The 13,919-nt window shown below is 43.2% G+C and overlaps 1 protein-coding gene across 2 annotated transcripts in view; it reads left to right on the forward strand.

Moving 5' to 3' along the window:
- Positions 1–925: 925 nt before the first annotated feature.
- The window catches only part of KIAA0513 (KIAA0513 ortholog), a 45,373-nt gene continuing 32,379 nt past the window's right edge, over positions 926–13,919 (forward strand). The window contains exons 1-3 of one of the 2 annotated variants that reach the window (XM_056810389.1): positions 992–1,146; positions 2,321–2,460; positions 11,900–12,060. The gene's annotated coding sequence lies outside the window, so the exon portion shown is untranslated. Of the gene's footprint in view, positions 1,147–2,320; positions 2,461–11,899; positions 12,061–13,919 lie in introns of both variants that reach the window. The other variant, XM_056810392.1, reaches the window with a different exon arrangement.

Below are 13,919 nucleotides of genomic sequence, written 5' to 3' on the forward strand. Positions count from 1 at the left end.
GATTTGTTATGAATTTGCACAGGTGAGATCCATTGAGTTGTTACAGTAATTCATTTTCTCTGTCTCTCTGTCTGTCTGTCTCTCTCTCTCTCTCTCCCCCCCTCCCTCCCTTCTTCCCTCCCCCTCCCCCTTTCCCTCTCCCTCTCCTTTCCTTTCCCTTCTTTCCTTCCTTTTCCAGGTATCTCAGTCCCTCCCTCTCCTCCTCACACCATAAAAGGCAAGCAAATACACACACACAGTATTTCTTGTATTTCTATTTTTCAGTCATTCTCTGGAGGTGGACCTTCCCAAGTTATGTTTCAAATATTAATAAATAAATAAATAAATAGAAATAATAAATAATGTTCTCTTGGTTCTATTCATTTCATTCTTCATGATCCCATGTAGTTCTTCCCAAGCTTAAAAAAAAAACAAACCTGTCCATAACTGCTTGCCAAAGCAGTATTTCATCACAATCATATGGCACAATTACTTTCGCCATTCCCCAATTGATGGCCATCCCCCTGATTTCTTTGCCAGCACAAAGAGAGATGCTATAAATATTTTGTAATATATAGGCTCTTTTCCTTTTCCCCTGATCTCTTTGGGAAACGGACCCAGCCATGGTATTGCCGAGTCTAAAGGTATACCCAGTTTTATATCTCTCTGAAATAATTCCAAATTGCTCTCCAAAATGGTTAGCTCCGTTAGCAGTTCCCCCAGCAGTGTATTAGTGTCCTCACTTTTCCACATCCCCTCTAACATTTGTCATGTTAGCCACTCTGATGGATGTGGGAAGACCGCTGGGCAAAGAGTTAAAGGGTTGACAATGATTTTACTAAAATATTAATAACGATAATCTGGAGGGATGGTGAGAGAAGGGAGGACGCACCAGCAGGTGAACCCCACGGCCTCCGAAGCTCGGCACCTCCCCCAAACACGTGACACTAGACCATTTACTACTCCACCATCCCTCCTCCCTCCCCACCCTTCTTTCCTGAACTGGCTGGCTTCCTGCGAAAAGGGGTTCAGCCTTGGCGCTTGCGCAGTACGGAGGGGCTCGCCGGACTGACAGCTGGGCTTGCGGGCGGTGCGCATTGGAAGAACCTGGGTGCTGCTGCTGCGGCTGTGGGAACTGGAAGCAGTTTACCTCGCCAGCCAGCTGCGGTAAGCCGGACTCACAGCCGCCACCGCAGCCTGAGGGTGGGAGATGCGCTGCCCTGCCGAGCTCCCTCGGCCTGGAGCCAGCCCAGCGCAGTGCAGTGAGGTGGGGGGGAGGGAGGGGGCGGCGGGAAGAGGGACCTGTCCAGCCTAGGCACTGGTCCACGCCAGGGGGAGAAGGGGGTGGGGGTGGGAGTTGTCGCAGGCTGGATACGTGATGGGGGGAGCAGATTTCAGGGTCCCGGATTAGAGTGAGGAAGGATCAGTTGGAGTCAGAGGCTGATCTCACTTCATAGCGGCTTGAGGGTTTTCAGGGCTCTGGAGGAGGGTTGAAGGACCATTAGGGGGCCTGGGGGAAATGGCTACAGGGGGTGACCGGAGTTCCTGAGAAGGGCGGTGATCCAGAATGATGGGGCCCTGTGGAAACTCTGGGTGATTGGAAAGCTCTTGGGGAGGGGGTGACAAGGAGCTGGAGGAATCAAGAGTGTGTTGCAGAGGGTTGTAGGGTTTCCGTGAAGATAAGGGGGGTGGTTTCTGCAAAATCCGGGTCAATATGGGATTTAGAAAGGCCAAGGATCCCCCCTCACATGCTAGTACAGAGACTATTTAGGGGGAGGACATGGAGGGGTGGGGGTACATCAGGTCTTCAAGGGAGAAGGAACAGAATGCCTGAGCAATGGGGTGTAATGGATTTATGCTCCGTGGGATCCAGGGATCTCCCAGGGCAAGAGGAAGAAGTACACAAAGCTCCCATCCAGTGCCTTTGGAGGTGTTTCTCTTTCTTTCTTTTTTTTCCTTTCCAAGTTTCCCTTTCTGTCGAGTTGCTTAGTCAGATCCCCCCCACCCCCCCCCCCCGCCCCCAGTCTCTCTGCACTGCCTTAGTTGGGTTGGGGGCTCGTGAGCTAAGGATTCTCCCATCTGCTTGCTCCAGGGCCCTTGCCCAGCTGTTATCGGGGGCGCTAAAGCAGCTTCCGAAGCAGCCAGCCGCCTCGGGGAACTGGAGCAGAGCGGCTCACTTTCCCTCTCGTCTGGGCTTTGCTTCCCGAAGTTCGCAGGATTTGGGGGGGGGGGGAGGGGAAGAACGGACACTTTGTAGCGTGTATCGTCAGCCTGGGGCCCCCTTTAGTTTGGTGCTCCGCGCCAAGGCCAGGTGCAGAATCCCTCCTCTTCCCTGGCCCAGGTGAAGGAGGAGGTGTCACTGACGTGGAAGCCGGCGCTGTGGTGAGTCAGTGTTCCCTGCGCAGGCCGACAGCGGTTACTGCCACAGCTGCTTTGGATCGCGCCGGGGATCTAAGTCGCTGGAACTTCCCACCAACCAGGGTGAGCTAGGAACTGTGTGCACACTACGGCCGAAGTCAGCCCAATAAAAGAAAACATTTGATATTAAAGAAAAAGGAAATTGGATTTCGATTAAAACTGTTCTGGCCTCCCCTCCTAACCTCCCCCCCCCCCTTCCCATTCAAAATTTGATAGCTGCTGACAGCCTTTGGGTCGGTGCCTCCTCTCTGTGGAGAGGCAGAACCAGTGGCCTGGTTTGCGTTCGGAAGTCATTGCCTCAGAAAAAATGTTGCCTGTGATATCTGACACTGAAAAACCAAGCGGTTCTGGTGTCTCGGGTTGATTAAAAAATACCCAAAATGCCCTCTGCCCCCCCCCCCCCCCTTCCAGTCATCACGATAGCATACCTGTCAAGGAGTCTTCTGCTTGGAGAGTTTAAAGGAGGGGAACCTTCCACCTTCTGAGGCAGTCCAGCCCACATTTAGACAGCTGCAATTGTTAGAAGGAAGTTTATTCTGACTTGCAGCCTTAATCTATGTCTATGGATTTCCATCTTTTACTCTTGGCTCCACCCTTAGGGGAGCATTGGAAGGAACTGATTCTCTCCTCCTGACAGCCCTCCAAATCCTAGAAGACAGCTAATTTAGAAGATCCTTCCTCATGGGTAGGTTCTTTATGGTTTACAGCTAAGGCAAGCTCTAGGGAAATTCATTTTGGAATCACTGTAAAGGGTGGAGGTTACAGTTTGGGCAAACCACATTGTGTACACTTGCTCCATTCCGCTAATTGTACATCCTGGGGAACCCTGAAGGGGGAAAGATCTTTAAAGGGCACCCCTGAAGAGGGTGTAGAATAAAGTTCTATGGGAGGCACAGCCCCTCTGTCAAGGAGCCGTGTGTGGGAGGGCTAATTAGGGACTGATTGTATTCATATGAGTCGTAGGTCTTTAAAAAAATAATAATAAAAGTACCCAGCTGGCAGAGCTCCCCTCCTCCCTGAGTCACTGCCCAGCTTCCAGTCTGGAGCAGAGCACCTCTCCCCTAAGTTCAAGGCAGCCTTCTGCAGTTCCCCTCCTTCTGACTAGATTTGTTTGTGAGTAAGAAACCCAGAAGGAAGTGGAACTGGGAGAAGTTCATTTTACTTAAGTGAACAGGATTTCCAAATAGTCTAGGTGGCTTCTGAAATTTAGAGCATTTCATTCTGGCTCAACTCATCTCAGTTTTTCTTGTCCTCCACCCTATAGAGAAATAGGATAGTTGTGAAACTGAAGGTGCTGCTTCCTTATTTGCCCTTTCCAGTTTTCATTGGTGATCATAGATTAATGAGCCAGAAGAGATCAACCTAGACTTTCCATTTTTCTCAATGAGAAAACCAACCTCCATAAAAAGGAAATGATTTGTTCAAGTTCCCACATGTTGTAAGTGACAGGGCTAGGACAGGATCTTCAGTGTGTTTATTTGAACTCCAGTCAATGGACTCTGCCTTTGCTTAAAGAAGCTTTTTTTATTCTTTCCTCCAACATAGTACATTAAAACCATGAAAGCTGTGCTAGATTTGAAACCAGACATGGGTTTGAATTTTATCTGCTTGGGCTGAATTAACTGTATGACATCCACACAACTTCAGTTTCTAATCTGTAAACTCAAATGGCTGGATTAGATTAGCCTCTATGGCCCTTTCACTCTCGAACCTGATGATTTTGAGAATAAAAAAGACTTGAGTTTTGCACAGAAGTCACAGAACATAGATATGGGATTGAGATTGAAGCAAGGATAGAATGCACACAACTTCAGTGATCTTGTGCAAAAGAGGTAAATGTCCTGAATTTCAATTTCCTCATATAGAATGAAGGAAAGCATGGAAGATTTTTAAATGCCTTCCCATGTCTAATTTCCCATGATGTCTATGAGGAAAACAGGGTCTGCCAATCATTTTTTGAAAGAATGAAACTTGCATAAGTGTTTAGAGGTGTGGCATTTAGGTCAAGAGATATTAGCTGAGGTTGCAAAAAAGAAAGGAAGATTAATGAAATAGAAATTATAGATTGGTGAAATTAGCTATTAAAGATTTTTTTTAACTCTTACCTACTGTCTTAGAATCCATATGGTGTATTGGTTCCAAGGTAAAAGAACAAGGTCAGGGCTAGACAGTAGGGATCAAGTGACTTGCAGCTAAGTAGTGTCTGAGGCCAGCTAATTTTTTTTCCTGTAATTCATTGTTCTAAGGCTTTGTTGGCAAACCTGTAGTACACATACCAGAGGGGTCTGTTCTTTTTCCCCTCTCCACCTCACCTGAGGACATTTTTCACATTACCTGCCTCTCTGCCCAGCAACCGAGTGGGATCCCTCCCTCCTCCTCTAAGGGGGTGGCTTACATGTAGCTTGAGAGTGCAGTTTGGACATTCAGTCTCTAAAAGGTTTGCCATCACTGTTCTAAGGCAAGGGGCAGCAACCATTGCAAAGATGAATCCCCAGGTCTCAAACTCTGCTCGGCCCTAATCAGGAAGAAGGGGGTGAGGGGGCAGGCCATGAATGTCAGGAGAAGGGGTTTGATAAGCCCAAATGACACTATTTATAATAATTTGCACATTGGTTCATGAGAAATAGAATAGCATTGCTACATGCTTTGATTTTGGGGGGAAAGCTTAACAATTTTAAGAAGCTAAGCTTTTGCTATCTACATGACCCTGGGCAAGTCACTAAAGCCCTCTTTCCCAACCCTTGGTCTTAGAGTTGTTGCTTATTGAAAGTATATATATATATACATACATATACATATATACACATATATATGTATATATATATACATATACATATATACACATATATATGTATATATATATATACATATACATATATACACATATATATGTATATATATAAACATATATATACACACATATATACGTATATGTATATATATAATCTAAGTTCTAGAGTTTTGATTTCTCACTTTCCCTCCTGTCTAATGAAGTTTTGTCAGATCTGGATATCTTCCCTCCTAACCATCTTACTTCCAACGCTATTGTGTAGCACTTTATTTTATCTCATGACTAATTGCCATAACCTCTCCCATTAATCCTACTGCTTCCAGACTGTCATGGATACCACTACTACAAAAGCACAGCTTTGTTGCATCATTTTCCATTCTGTGGCCTGCTGAAAACAGGAAAAATAAAATACCTTTAGTAAAATAAATTCATGGCCCTTCTTCACTTGGTCCAACATTTGGGGTTTAGTCATTTCAGTCTTGTCCTACTCCTCATGACCCGCATTGGGAATATTTTTGGCAAAGATACTGGAGTGGTTTGCCATTTCCTTCTCCAGCCTGTTTTTCATATGAGGAAACTGAAGCAAAAAGGTAAAGTGACTTGCCCAGGGTCACACAAAAGTGAGTGTCCGAGGCTGGATTTGGACTCTCAAAAATGAGTCATCCTAACTCTAGTCTTAGTACTTTATCCACTGTACCACCTAGCTGCCCTACTTGGTCCATTCTACTTGGGTTCAAATCTCAGCTCCACTCTTTATTGCCTACATGAATTAAAGGAGTCATTTCCTCTCTTTACATCTCCTGTATCTTATCAGTAAAATAATGTATTTGAGCTAGAGGATGTTTAAGATCCTTTTTAATTCTAGATCTTGGAGTTGACTATTCTCCTTCATATTATTTCCCTTTAAAAATGAACCAACAGTCATTTATTAAGCACCCACTATGTGCCAGACACTATGCTCGATACTGGACATAGAATACAAGAACAATCCCTGTCCTAAGGAATGCTCTTTCTATTTCAAATCTCATGCATGGTCAGATGTGGCTAGATTCGCATTATTGGAGGGAACGCTCACATTACCTTCCATGTACTTACTCTTTGGCTACTTGACATGTCTTTCACTTTTCCCCTTCAGTCTTAGTCTCATAAGTCTTTGGGTTTGTACCTCTGCCTTTTAACATATCCATTCTCAATGGCTTAAGTGTAGTTGGCGACCACTTCTTCTGCGAAGATCTCCTTTCTGCTTCCCCCTTCTGCTTCCCCCAGTGCATGCAAGTGATCTCTGTGTGGTCTTGCTATTTTACTACTTTGTTCAAACATTGTAGCTCCACAATAGTCTGTCATCTAAAATGGTTAAAACCCCCGTGTTAAACTGCAAGCTTCTTGAGATTAGGGACTGAGTGTGTCTTATCCATCTTTGTATCACATACCACACTTGGTATAGTGTTCATCAAGTTTGCTGAATGACTAATGTTGTTGAACTAGGAGCAGTAGCTGTCCAGCAGAGCCCTGGAGTCAAGAAGGTAGATGTAAAGAAGTAGTAGCCTGGTGTCCACATCATGTTCCCTTGCCATCTCAGCTACTGCAGACATGTGTAATGGTTCACTTACCTGTACATATTTGATTTTAGTGTGTAAATGTAATTTTGTCTTGGCATTCATTAGGGCAGGAACCTCATCCAGGTTCCCTTCAAGGCTGCCATCTAATTCTGTAAAATTCACTGTCAAAGCCTTAAGAGGGAGGCAGACACATAGAGAGACAGAGAGACACAGTTAGGTGGTATAGTTGATAGAGGGCCAGACCTGGAATCAGGAGGACCTGGGTTCAAATTTGACCTTAGACACTTTTTAGCTGTTTGACTCTGGACAAGTCACTTAGCCCTGTTTGCCTAGTCCATGTCCTCCTTCTGTCTTAGAGGGGAGGGCTGTTATTAAGGGTTAAAAAAAAGAGGTTTGAATTCTGTTCTGAGGGTCACCTTTGTGACTTTAGTTATTATATTTACCTTTTGGGGGTTGAACTAACTTTTCTTAAAATGGAGAGTGGGAATAGATAATCTTGAACAACTTTTCTAGGACAAAATCCTAGAATCTGTATAGTTAATGTTATGGAAGTGTTGTATAGACCCTTGGCATTATATTGAAGTTGGCAGAGCTTATCTTTGCTTCCCTCCCATCGTTTCTTTCTGAGATGCTCTTTCTTACTCTTAGAGGTTGCCTTCTGAGCCAATACAATCCCAGGGCTTGTATTTTATCATCCTGACCTGTTGCAGATGTATGCCATTGGTTACCAGGTGGGCAAGTTGAGAAGGTAGATGGTTCATAGCAAATCCATCCCTACTATCTTAAATCATAGATGGATGGTGGCTAGGTGGCTCAGTGGATTGAGAGCTAGGCCTAGAGACAGAAAGTCCTGGCTTCAAATCTGGCCTCAGATACTTCCTAGCTATATGACCCTGCTTAAGTAATTTAACCCTCATTGTGTAGCCCTTACTGATCTTCTGCCTTGAAACCACTATTTAGTATTGATTCTAAAGCAGAACATAAGGGAAGTAGTAAAGTAGTAAGAAGGGATCTGTCTTTAATCAAGGCAAACAGATTATTATCTGGGATGCCACATAGAATTTTAGCATTGGGGTGTCCAATGAAATACAGAAAAAGAGGTGATCAAATAATCTTTTGGAAGGGGGTTGGAGGCAATAGGCAGGCTATGTAAGTTCACAGTAACTTGGACAGGATGCTAGAGCCAGAGACTAGGGTGGCTAAAGTGGGCTCCTCATTCTTTAGATTTGATTGCCCTCTTTAAATTCAATCCTGAGGCCAAGGAGACTAGTTTCTGGGAAAGAGGCAAGACCAATTCATCATTAATTCAATTATTATTGCTCTTTTTTTTTAAATCCCTTTCTGTCTTAGTTACAACTTGTCAGACAGAAAGGCAAAGGCTAGACAAATAGGGTTGTGACTTGCCCAGGGTCACACAATTCAGGAGTGTCTGACTTGAACCCAGGTGCTCCTGAGTCCAGGTTGGCACCCTGTGCATTGTGCCACCTAGCTGGTCCACATTATCTGTATTTTGAATTCTTTGTTTTAACACTCTGGGAAAGAATCAGAAAGTTATCCATAAATAAAATACGCATGAGAAAAGCAACACATTTGGAGTTTATGTTTCTGGTTCTTGGGACAATTTATTCCTCCAAAGGAGGAAGTGATTCAGGATAGAAGTGTCCCAGCAGGTACATACAGAACAGGATGCAAAGACCTTGCCTAAGCCAAACTGTTTGAATCCTCAGGGGGTTTGGGGACTGATTCATAGGGAGCCCTGCAACCTTGAAAGAAACTAGGACAAGTGGTGGCCCTTCTCACTTCAGAATTTGATTATCTTCTGACTCATTGCTGAGGAGGAGGGATAACCTGAAGGAGATGGATGAATAGGGAAGAGAAGAGAGGAGCAAGTCCTTTCCCTTTTTATAACAAATCCACTTAACATCCTCGAATGGTGAATTGATGGGCATAGAGCCTAGAGGTCCATATTCCTTGGCAATAGCTTTGCTCCAGCCAGGTGCGGTGGGAGGAAGCTCTGCTGAGCCCTGTACCACAGCCAGCCGTGACTCAGATGAAATGACTCAACAGTGGTTAACATGGCCAATGAGCTGGAAAGGGAAAAAAAGGGGAACAGAGAATAGAAAAAGCTTTCAAGGGATCATTACTTGATAGATGCAATGAGCCCAGAGAAGCTAAAGCCAATGCAGGGAAAATGCAGACAGAAATGAGCCCTACTGATGGTTAAGGGCTCAGGACAGTGATGGGGTGGCCACCCCAAGAGGCAAAGCTGAAGCTAATACAATATAGTAGAGATGGAGGCAGGACCAGACCTGGAATAATGTTCCTCCAGGCCAAATAAGAGTCATAATAATGATCAGTTCCCATCTAGCCCCTGGTGTGCTTTCCCTGTCAGACATGGAGGACAGGAAGCCAAATTTTAAGGAAAGACAAAGGTTAAATGGGGAAAAAAAGACATTTCTCCAGGAGGAAGAGAACTGTCAACCTCAAAAAAAGAGTATTTCTAGAAAAGGTGTTCCATCATGGCCAATAGATTGCAATCTAGGTTCCCCATATAAGCGCCATGCTTGGGGGTTCCAAGTATGATAGGGAAGAGGAATAAAATTTGGAAGGGGGGAGGGATAATGGTTCCTAGAGTTTACGAAGACTTGGGCAAGATGGTACTAGCCTGGGTGGCCCTCCAGTTCTTTAGATTTGGTTATCCTCTTTAGGATAACTTCAGACAAAGAAGGTTAGTTCTTGGGAAAGAAGGAAGACCAATTCATAGTCAACTCCATCCTTCTCTGTCTTTTGAGTTCTTCATTACAGGGAATCTCTGCAAATAATGTAACCTGAACAAAACAATAATAAATTTGATTGTGAAAGCACTTGGAGGTTGATTCTTCCCCATATCCTTATGAGACAGAAAATCTAAGTTCTAGCCCTATTTTATAGACAAAGAAACTGAGAACCTAAGACCAGAAGTGACTTGAAAGTGCTATAACTGAGGTTGGACCCCTTATAACTCTAAGTCCTGTGATCATTTTGCTACACTGAACTTTTTATCCTCTTCACCTCTCCTGTTCCTCTCTCTCCACTATGCCTTCCCTCCAGCTAAAAAATTCCATTCAAAAGTGCCAAAATCAGTTTAGATAACTAAATTAGCTTCTTGACAGCCTAGTACCCTAAGAGATTGAGGATTTCTAGATAAATGAGTTTTAATTATCTCTTCATTCTAAAGATGCAAGAGCATGCCTCTGCAACTTATCTGTGACTTGCCCAGGGTCACTCAGTCAGTATGTTTCTGGACTTGGAATCCATGTCTTCCTCACTACCAGGCCAGCTGTGTTATGATCTAGTGATGCCCTATTAAGGAGTATCAAGCTGTTTGCCTCCATAATGAGCAATCCTGGTTGCTATGTAAGAGAAACATTTAAATATGAAGAATCACCAGGTGGTATCTGGGGTTGGGGTGGGGGGAAAGGTGGGGTACATACAGTCAAGGGAGGGAAAAAAGGAAATGGCTTAAAAAATAATTATAAAGGGGGAAGATATTCTCCAAACTTCATGTAGGATTGGTGCTGTGATTCTTAGAAAAGGATGCTCATAACATGGGGCAACACAGTATCACAGATTTAGGATCTGGAAAGGGGCCTCAGGGAGGAGAACCATTTAGATCAGGGGTTCTTTCATTTCTTCAATATTATTTTATTTTTTCCCCATTAACAGGTAAGAATAATTTTTGGCATTTGTTTTCTGAAATTTTGAGTTCCTTTCTTTCCTTCTCTCCCCTTTCCTGAAACACTAAACACTTAAAAAATTTATTTATTTAATTCATTTAGAATATTTTTCCATGATAACATGATTCATGTTCTTTCACTCCCCTTCCTTCCCCCCTCCCATAGCCAATGAGCAATTCCATTGGGTTTGACATCGCTAGTGCTTTGATATCACTATCAGGAGTACTTTTTTCTTCTCTCCTTAAACCCTTACTTTTTTTTTTTTAAACCCTTACCTTCCATCTTAGAGTCAATACTGTGTAGGCTCCAAGGCAGAAGAGTGGTAAGGGCTAGACAATGGGGGTTAAGTGACTTGCCCAGGGTCACACAGCTGGGAAGTGTTTGAGGCCAGATTTGAACCTAGGACCTCCCGTCTCTAGGCTTAGCTCTCAATCCACTGAGCTACCCAGCTGCCCCCAGACCCTTACTTTTTGCCTTAGTAACAATTCTAAGACTGAAGGACAAGGGCTAGGCAAATAGGGTAAATCAAGTTGCCTAAGTCATACAACTAGGCTGTATCTGAGCTCAGATTTGAACCCAGGTCCTTCCAACTCCCAAGAATAAGAGTTCTGGGTATGGATACTTTGGGCAATCTGGTAAAGCCTTTGGGCTCTTTCTAGCATGATACTTTTACTAGGATTTTGTAGGATTACATAGGAAGCAGTGATCACAAAATATAGTTATTGAATATTTTAAAATAAGTTTGTTTTTAAATAAATTTAAATAAAAAACATTTCACTTTTAAAACATACACATGCATACACACATTCATGGATCCCAGGCTAATTCCTGTTTTAGTCCAACTTCTTTTTAGGAGAAAAGGAACTGGGAGTTAGAAAGAAGGGTCAATGAGCTGGTTAGTGGGTTTCTGTACTGGATTGATAAGAAAGTAGAATAATTTCGGGCCCCTGACCAATCTAAGTGAATTGATAAGAGAGGTACTTTGGACAGAGTTATAGTCAAAGAAGAGATCACGTAACAAAAAGACACCTTCCGTTTATACTGTGCTTATCTTGTATGTACTTTTTTTTGCACGTGGTCTCCTCCATTGGAGTGTGACCTTCTCAAGGGCAAGGTCTGGTTTTTGCCTTTGCATCCCTTGCTCTTGGCACACAGTAAATGCTCAATAAATGCTTGTTTTTTGACCAACTAACACTGATTTCGTTTCTGATAAAAAGGTGGACTCAAGGTAACTTGGTTGCCCGAGATCACCCAATAGTCAATCTGGGGAATAACCCCATGCTTTCAGTTTGGGTTAAAGTAGGGGAAGTCAGGCCATCTGGGTTGTTGGAGAGCAGTACACCATCTGGAAAACTCTGAAGCAGAATTGAAAACCACATTGACACAAACATCTTCCCCCACTTTATTCTTATCTTTTGTTTTTATATCACCTTCAGATTCCCCCATGATCAGTCCTCCCTGATCAGAAAATCATCTCAGATAACCAAGAATAACAAGGAAAGAGGAGGGGAAAGGAAGTTTGACAAAATCAGTCAAGGCATCAGTCAAGTCTGATATCTTCCCCATCCAAAGCTCCCCACTTCTTCAAAGAAAGGAGGTGAGTGTGTTCTTATATTTATTCTATAAGACCAGATTTGATTATTATAATTATAGAGAATTTGTATTGGTCGGAGTTGTTTTTGCTGTTGTGGTAAGGGCTAATGGTGTGAAAAATAATTTGACTCCTACCCTATTGGAATAAGTCCCCGCCCATCCTAAATCAATGATTTTACCTTTATGATAATTTTAAACCCTTATCTTATAATCTTAGTAATCAATTCTAAAGTAGAAGAGCTGTCTCTTAGTATCAGTCCTAAGACAGATTTGCTGCTGAGGGCTACGTGATCAGGGTTAAGTGACTTAACTAGGGTCACACAGTTAGAAAGAATCTAAGGTCAAATTCGAACTCAGGTTCTTCTCATCCCAGGCCTGACACTCTATCCACTGTGCTACCTAGCTGCCCCTAATTCCTAATCAGCAATTGTCCAGTTCAATGTGATTCCATGGGGTAGTGATTCTTTATTTTCTATTAACAGACATTAATATACACTTAGTCAGTTAAGGATCATCAACTAATCCTAATAAACAATAGAATTGAGTAATGAGAATAAGTTAAATTGATTCTTATGTTAGACTTTAAACTTGTAGAACCTTCTCTATGCTAGATTTTAAACTTGTCAGAACACATACTTGCCTGAACACACAAATGTCCAAACTAGAGGTGCTCCACCCACGTGGCCTGATGAGTAAGCCACCATGGGTGAGGAAGACCTCTGGACCTCCACCCTGGGCCATCTGAGTACCGCATGGCAGAGATGTTCCAATGGGTCCCTTTGAGAAGTCCTCTAGTTATTTTGAGAGCCCATTGCCTAATGCTCGGGTAGGGTTCTGCCTGCCCTGTGCTTAATTTTGGAGGAACATTGTAGGGTCATTACTCAACACTGGGGTGGAGATCAGCCAGCCCGTTGCCTTGGGATTGACTGGCCTTTTAATCTGTGAACCCAATTCATTGGTGGGGTTACCAATGAGATTTCACACTTTGGGTTGCACCATCTGAATTGTCTGGGACTTTAAGGGTCTTGAAACTTGTACTCTAGAACATGGAGGGGGTCTCAGATCATGAAGAAGGTCTGGGATCCTATTGTAGGGTACCAAATCTCTTTAATAAATAGCTATTGACTCAGAGCTCTGTTTCAGTTTTATTGCGGATTAGACAAATTTCTGATGTTACAACAGTGATGGTGGTCCTTTCTCTTTCCACTGTAGTCGTATAACAGAACAATGTTTTTTCTAATGAGATGAACAAGAGTCAAAAATCTAGAAAGAAAAAGCAATGATCTTTTTTCTAAAATTCTTACCTTCCATCTTTGAATCAATACTAAGTATCAATTCCAGAAGAGAAGAGGCATAAGGGCTAGGCAATGGGGGTGAAGTGACTTGTCCAAGGTCACCAAGCTTGGAAGTGTCTGAGGCCACATTTGAACCTTTCCAGTTCTTCCCATCTTTAGTCCTGCCTTTCTACCTACTGAGCCACCTAAGTGCCCTAAATGAACAAATTTGACTAGATGACCTTTGAGGTCCCTTTTACCAGAGAAATTGTGATTTTTTCTGTTAAATGGGTATCCTTTTTAGGATAAGCCACAGTTCCAGGCAGACAGACCTGTCTCAGTCCACTGAACCACCTAGTTTTCCTTAGAGACTTTTGACTTATTGAGTTCCCCACCTAGTCTATGAGGTTCTTAAGGACTGGAACTATTGATTAATTCAATAAGCATTTATTAAGCACCCACTGTGTACCAGGCACTGTTCGAGGGACTAGGGATACAGATATAAAGAATAAAACCATTCTCTCTCTTAAAGCTCTTGTAGAAAATGATGGAGAGTGAAGAAGGGAGAGCTGGTGAGCAGATAGCTCTG

This window comes from Monodelphis domestica, chromosome 1 (genome assembly GCF_027887165.1).
Source record: "Monodelphis domestica isolate mMonDom1 chromosome 1, mMonDom1.pri, whole genome shotgun sequence".
Taxonomy (NCBI): domain Eukaryota; kingdom Metazoa; phylum Chordata; class Mammalia; order Didelphimorphia; family Didelphidae; genus Monodelphis; species Monodelphis domestica.